This window comes from Rhineura floridana, chromosome 4 (genome assembly GCF_030035675.1).
Source record: "Rhineura floridana isolate rRhiFlo1 chromosome 4, rRhiFlo1.hap2, whole genome shotgun sequence".
Classification (NCBI taxonomy): domain Eukaryota; kingdom Metazoa; phylum Chordata; class Lepidosauria; order Squamata; family Rhineuridae; genus Rhineura; species Rhineura floridana.
The window spans coordinates 134,489,139-134,496,589 of record NC_084483.1 but is presented as its reverse complement, the minus strand read 5'-3'; the positions used below and the strand labels follow the sequence as shown (position 1 = coordinate 134,496,589).

At 41.8% G+C, this 7,451-nt stretch overlaps 1 long non-coding RNA gene across 1 annotated transcript; it reads right to left on the bottom strand.

The window, feature by feature from the left end:
- Nucleotides 1-623: 623 nt before the first annotated feature.
- LOC133384451 (uncharacterized) lies at nt 624-2,412 on the bottom strand. Its single transcript, XR_009762567.1, has 3 exons — nt 2,326-2,412; nt 1,066-1,266; nt 624-754 (listed from the first exon to the last, which is right to left on the bottom strand). It is a non-coding gene; the product is annotated as an uncharacterized LOC133384451 (long non-coding RNA).
- Between the last annotated feature and the right edge of the window lie 5,039 nt (nt 2,413-7,451).

Sequence of the window (7,451 nt, the reverse complement as noted above, 5' to 3'; positions counted from 1 at the left end):
TGGCTGTCTGCCTACACTCAACTGTCTGGGTACAGGGAAGGAGCCAACAAACTCAGGCTTGTCAAGAGGCCACGATGAGCCTGATGTTTATGGGAATCAAATTATTTCACATTTTAAAGGAAGGCATTGTTGCTGATGATATTTCTAATATATTAAAATATCTCTAAGTGATGTACAGAATAGGGATGGGGAGAATTTTGATTCAGTTCTCATTTCAAGCAGAATTTATTAAATTCACAATTTCCGAAACAATATGAGAACCAACACACAGCCATCCTTCCAAATTCACATTTATTTGAATTTTGGGATGCAGTTTGCCAACTAAACAACATTTACAAAAATGCATATATTAGGGGAAACTGTGCATAAAAATGAATACATGATTTGTTTGTTTGTTTATTGCATTTGTATACCGCCCCATAGCCAAAGCTCTCTGGGTGGTTTACAACAATTAAAAACATTAAAAACAAATATACAAATTTAAAAACACATTTTTTAAAAAGCAGTTTAAAAACATAATAACATGCAAAAAGGCATGAAATGATGAGAAATGGATTGCAAAGATGTGTACCTTTGTCAAAACTGCCTACAAAGATGTGTTTATTTGGAGAAATTTGCACTAAAATGGTAGAGAATTGTCATGAGGATTTTAAAAAAATAATAATTGCAGATTGCTGCAGGAATGTAGAGAACTGAATCTAACACTGGAAAAATGAGGAACGGAGAGAACCAAAATAGACAGCTCTTTCGATCCCTAGTACAGAAGGATAAAACAACAATAAAAATATTATAAAAATATACCATAATACAAATACATAATAATACATAATTCAAATTAACAAATAAATACCAAGACCATTTCCTCACACTGCCCCACTCAAACATCTCTCTACCTCCTGACTCTCCGGCCGGAGGACTCCACCCAACCACCCTGGCTCTCACCCAGGCCCCAACAAACACAAATCACCCCCAAAGTCTCACAAAAAGGTTCCCAGGGGATCCCAAAGATGGCATTCAGGACAGTTTTTGTAGGCCTGGGAACTCTCTTGAATGTTAGGTCTTTACCTCGCACGAACTTGCTGAGTTCTGTGTTGAATGCTCAAACAGAAGCATGGGATTGTTGCAGCCAACCATTGCTCCATTAGTATTCCTTCTGCCAGCATCTTGCACTCGGGCTGCTCTCCTTCAGCTGAGAACCACAAGATAAGAGCCCTTTTGCTTGCATACCAAAGGCTCATGCCCTTGCCAGGCACAAGAGTTAAATGCCTGGGGAGGTGGGAGAGAGGGGAAAAACACACTCTTTAGTCGGTGACATCTCCTTCCATATCCAGACTAGCCCCACCTTCCACATAGTAGACATTTTGTCTGTGTTTCTTAACACCTTCATTTGGCTATTTTGTGTGAAAGATGTTGATTCTCTAAGTGATAATGGTTGGGAAGGCAAAACTCTGCTTTTTTCTTCTTTCAAAAACTAACACACGTTCCTAGCATTGCGGGTATCCTGCCATCTGCTAAGCCAAAAGTGAGCCAAGGAAGGTTACAGTTACGCTAATGACTGTTTTGCCCTTCTTCTCCCCTAGCTAACAGAGCCTTTCTATTCAGGATGAGCAACTCAGCATGAGCAGAAATCAATGCAGGATCCCCCTTTTCTTTGTGTGTGCGTGTGTGAGTGTGAGCATGCTTCCTTTCATTTTTTTTATTTCACCTACTCAAAGGGAAATACTGTGATTTTGTTCCAGAAGATCTTTTGTGTTGAGCTGACACTGTACATTTAAATATCTATTGCTTCCTCTATCATTTGCATTTTAATGTTCCAAACCAATAATCATGATGCCTTCTGTGAAGATGTGAAATAATAAGAATAGGAAGAAATTTGGATCTCATTTGAAGCCTCCCTTAAAAATCATGCCTCAGAGGTGTCAGCTAGTTTATAGTCATTTTAAAGACTGTTTAAATTAATAGGACACTTGTAGGTAGTGTCTGGGTGATATCACAGAAGTCTATGACAGCATTACCCCCCCTTTTTTTTGTTTTGCCTGTTTCACAGTTAACGAGCACTTCCTTGCAGTGATTTTTTTTCTAATGTTGGCACCATTTTGAATGTACAAATTCATGCTAAATTTGGGGGCAGAAAGTAGATATGAAAACAATACATTCTGTGCAGTCATTCGGTTCTTGGCTTCTTTGCAAATTAGAGGGGAAGTGGGTTAAATATAATTTGTTATTGCTTGGAGAAAACAGAAAGTAGAGCACCTTCTATGATACATAAAGTGTACCATTAAGGATCCTAGAATGGAACAGTCCATTCCACCCTCTGAAACTTACCTGGTGTGGTTTAGTCCCACTGGATCTGGCTCTCATGGGTTCCATCTCCTGATATGTATGGTGGAGTAAGCAGAAGGCCTGCCTTCCTAGAGTAAAAGTTATGTTTATATGCATTTCTCTTAACCCAAGGAAGGTGTTTATCAACCTTCCTGCCTCTGCTGAGCATTGACCTGAGCAAACCTATTGGGGCATGGAAGTCCAAGTATATACTCTACCCCAGGATCCTCTGGCACAAGTGGCCTGCCGGGTGGGGCAGAGCTGTTATGCCAGCTTCCTGGCACATGGGTTGCTGTTGCTTACTGAGAGGGAGAGGGGGGAAAGGGCCAGGAAGGTCGGACTGGTTTTTGTGCCTGTGTGTTTGGACCATACCATCCTTTCCACTGCCTCGCCCATCCCCCTCTCCCACCTGATAAGCACCAGCGACTCACCTGCCAGGAAGCCAGTGCATTGGCTCTGCCTCACCCAGTGAGTCTCTTCTGCCCACCGGCAAAGAAAAAAATATTATGCTGTCAAAGGTAAAACCAGATTTTGCACAGCTTTAAATCTAGCCTAACACAACGTGTTGTGACTAGGGTTGCCAGGTTCAGGGCCTGAGGCTGATCCTGTATCTTTAGGAGAAGAGAAAGTCAGCCAAGTGCAGGTGTTCTTGCAACATTGTAATGGGAAAAACCACAAGGTGGAATTCTCCCTTCTCCCTGCACAACTTTTAAAGGTACAGAAGACCTCTTGGAGGCCGGGCCTGGCAACCAAGAGGTCTTCTGTATTGTTACAAAAGGAGTCAAGCCTGAATGGAGGCCAGACTGATAGGGACTCTATATTCCTTGAGCTGCCAATAAGGAATAGAGACGAGACCAGAGTACCGTGAATGCTTGCCTTTATTGAGCCTTTGCAAAGGGAGGGCCACCCTCAAGTGACTCTCCAGATTTGCTGACATCCATCATATTTATAGGCTACAGGTACGTCACACACATATCATCAAAAATGCATAGCTAATCAGAAATACATCATTATTTGATTTCTCAGCATCTATCTATTCTGGTCCACTTCTCTGTTCTCCCTCCAAACTTCCTTTATCCTTGACCTTTGGTCTGGTAAGCTGGGAACAACATTTTTAATTGCAAATGAAGCTGATAAGCGGAAAGACTCCCGTACTTTCTCATAAGGGAGGCAAGCATATGTTTCATTTAATATTATTTGATTTTATTCTACTATAACATTTTTAATTTTAACCCATTACAACAGTATCTTTAAAAGTTGTGCAGGGGGAAGGGAGAATTTCATCTTGTGGTTTTTCCCATTACAATGCTGCAAGAATATCTGCACTTGGCTGACTTTCTCTTCTCCTAAAGATACTGGATCAGTCTCAGGCCCTGAGCCTGGCAACCGTAGTTGTGACCCAGTGCAAACACTTCATCTGCCATGAGTTCTGGCCTGCTAGGTGTTTAGCAAAACATCCAACTCATCCCTATTTCTCCATTTGCAGCCTCAGAATTGGATGGGTTGCATGAGTGGCCTTCTGCTCTTACTTACAAGATTTGGATGCCAACCATTATTGTTGCTGTTTTATGTAGATTTAAAACAGAAATGTTTGGATGGAGCACTAAAAATGCACTTCAGATATAACTCATTTATTCACAAGGGGCTGGCTTTGTTTTGAAGGAGAAATCTCTGGAGATGTTTGGAGTGGTTGTGATATTTGGTTTATTTATAAATATAGAAGTGGAGCAGAGATGGAGGCAAACAGCAAAAGCAGTCCTAGCATCAGGTAGATCATTCCCTTAGATGAGTATTACTTTTATTATTTATAAACTGCCCTTCATCCTGAAGGTTCCCAGGAAAGTAAGATTAGATCTCCAGACAGGGACCTCTCTCTGCTTCTCTCACAGTTAAATTTGTTTCTCCAGTCTCAGTTTTTCCCCTCCCCACAGACCTCATATCAGCCTCCTGCCTTAGTTGAGAGGAGGATAAGTAATTTTCCCATAGCCTCCCCTTACATTCCAGGGATTATCAAGAAACTATAACTTTAACAATTAGTTGCCATAAGGAGACATTCAGCACTCATCCTGGATTATTTTCTTGCAATTTCGCTAACAAAAGATATGGCTGACAGGGCCTGGCCACTGGCCATTGAGATACATTAACAAGCCATTCCGGCCCATAAACACATTTTTGTCCAGTCTCCAAACTCATTCACAGTAATCAAATTCGCAACAATACCAACAGCAAGGGAGAAGGCTCAAAAGCACTGTATAGCATTAGTGAAATCTATGTTAGTGGTCTACCACAAGTATGACACGTGAAATTTGTGTGACTCCTAAATTTGCAAGTTCCATGTGATGCCAGACATGGGTTCAACTTTCAATGCAATAAGAGCGAGGTAATTTCCAAAGCAACCCTCAGTTTCCTGGCTAGTTCCTTACACCCTAAAATAATAGCACATGAAGCATCTGCATTATGCTTCTAGGCAGGGCTGTAGTCATCCAGGGTCTTGGGTGTGTGTGTCTTAGACCCTTTACTTTTTTGGGAGCAGAGTCCCAGCAGGGTCCCTATGTCTTGAACATCCCACAATGAGACAATCAGCACGAGAGGGGAGCATGTTAGCCACTGAGAAGAGCCTTCTAACATGCTTCCTTGTCCTTTCCTGCTGATTGGAGCCAATCAGAGTGAAAGGAGGTGAGTCAGCCATTTAGAAGACTCTTCTCAGCAGCTAACACTCTTCCCTTTCATGCTTATTGGCTCCTAGGGATATCTACTGTTGTGGGAGAAGGGGTTAACAAGGATTTCATTCTCTACCCAGCAGCAAGTTAAGGGGGGAGCGTGGCTGTGACTAATATGAAGGGACCCTGCAGTTCTGAATTTGCCACTACACTACTGCTTCTAGGTGAATAAATATGCTCATGTTGAACCTGAGTTCTGACAGAACAATAAGCAAATCTACATCATCTCTGCAGAAGGGCACAGCCGGTTCCCACAATGAATTCAAACTTTCTTTCATTGCGCAAGCTGGCTATCATTCTTTTGTAATCCTTTAAAAATTGAGCATGCATAATATCTCATTCTGGACACAGTGGGGGTGGGTAGGGGGACCCTTTTCAACCAGCCATTATCTTTATAATGTTGAGGCTGCTTTGAACACCATGAAACAAATATTCTGATATTCTTCTCTTTCCAGACATGACACTCCATTTTTTTATAAATTTAAATACTTAGAAACCACACTTTTGTAAAAATACAACACAGTGTACCCCACACAAAATTACAATAATAACATCAATAAATATTGGTTGGTAAAAATAAATTCAAATTGCAAAGAGCTGTCTGCATTAATGCAAATATTTAAGTGTCATGGAAGACATATGCTAGTGTGCAACCATTATGCACGTGACCTCATCTCATATAACTTATTGAAAACAGGTCTCCTTTCTCTCTCCTTATTGAATGATTTGCTCTTTTCTTTTTGGAGCATTCAAAACAGCTTCAGGTTGTTTGATTTAACTAAGAAACCGTTTTGTCTTCTTCCTGGAAAAATACATGGAATTTGTTTGATGAAGAAACTGGTTAAACAGGATTCTTTTGATTCTACTTGGCATTCCTTTATTGCTTTATGAATCAAAATAGACAAGATAAGTATCCCATCATTTTAGAAAGACCAACTGTACTGAAGTATGGATAAAGAACATTCCTCGTGTGTGGGTTGTTTTTTTTTCTAAGTACATACAATGGTCCCCTTCAGAGCCACCCCCTAGGCACCGGGAAGCAGGGAAGCAGGGCAGTTGCCCCCAGCCCCACGCTTTGGGGGGCCCTGCACTGGGCAATCTGCATATATAGAGAAGCTGGGCTGTAGTGGGGTTTTTTCTCTCTCTTCAGCCATGCAGCAGCCGTCTCGCCAGCCGCTTCCCAAGCTGATTTTTGGTGGGAAATTTGAATTTCCCGCTCTTGGGGAATCTCTCACTCACAGTTTTTTCCCCATCCTGCCTGCCCGCTCATCAGCTGTGCAGGGGGTGTGCAGCGCTTAGCAAGCTAATTTTAGGCAGGAGGTTTGAATCCCCTGCTCTTCGGCTGCGTGCCTGAGTGGCTTCCCTGTGCTGCCACCCGCTCATCAGCTGTGGTGTGTATGGAAGAATGCTGTGTTTGTGAGACTCTGTATGCTGTTGCAGCTGTGGCCACTTGCTCCAATTACTCCACAACTCTGCCATCCTGTGTCTTCCCTGCTCCAGGTATATAAAGAAGAGGGGCTGCCTGAGGCAGCACCTCAGCGTCGCGCAAAATGCAACGCTAACCATCGCTCTAGGATCCCATAAGCAAGTCAGCACAGCTGATAAAGCATTGAGGTAATATGACTGAGTCACAGAGCCCATGTTAATCATCTTTCAGCCCTGATTTAAATAAAAGCTCTGGACCCTGTTCAAAGATAATCCCAGATACATTGTATTGCAATAATATTATGTTTATTACTTGCTGTTTTTCAAAAATAAAGTGACTTACAAACATAAAAAAGGTCGCTACAGCATTGGGTAACTGTGGCCAGGCTATCTTCTTCAAGCTATGGCTGTATAAACTTTAGTCCGACTGGTTTTTTCTCTGATCTCTTTAGCTAATGGTGAGAATTTTGAAGACAAAAAATTCTTGTTTCCACCTGCCTCAGGTGCTCAATTTACAAATTATCTTTGTGATCCATTGCCTTTTAGATCCATCACCATAACAATGACAAGGACTACTACGTTGTACTTACACATCACTAAGAGGAAATGCATCATCCAAAAAGAGGACAAAAATGGATGCTAATCTGCATCAACTTTGCATATGTAAATATATATGTATGATCCATATGTAGAAACAAGTACCATAATTCAAACAGAAATACCTGTGTGCCTGCTGAAACTGCTGTCCAAATGCTAAGCGTTGGTGAGCAACTTCAAGGGACCTGTTCTCCATTCTTAGGGTTCTTTACCTTTACGTCAGGCTTGGACAGAACAGCCACCCAAATAGACAGAAGACTGTCCTGTGTAAAGCCAGTCAGACATCCACTTTGGAGGTGCAGCAGTAGTTGTGGTTTTCATAGTGTATTATCATTTGTAGCCATGGATCTCAGAAAGATTTCCAGCAATGGGATTGATTTGGGCATT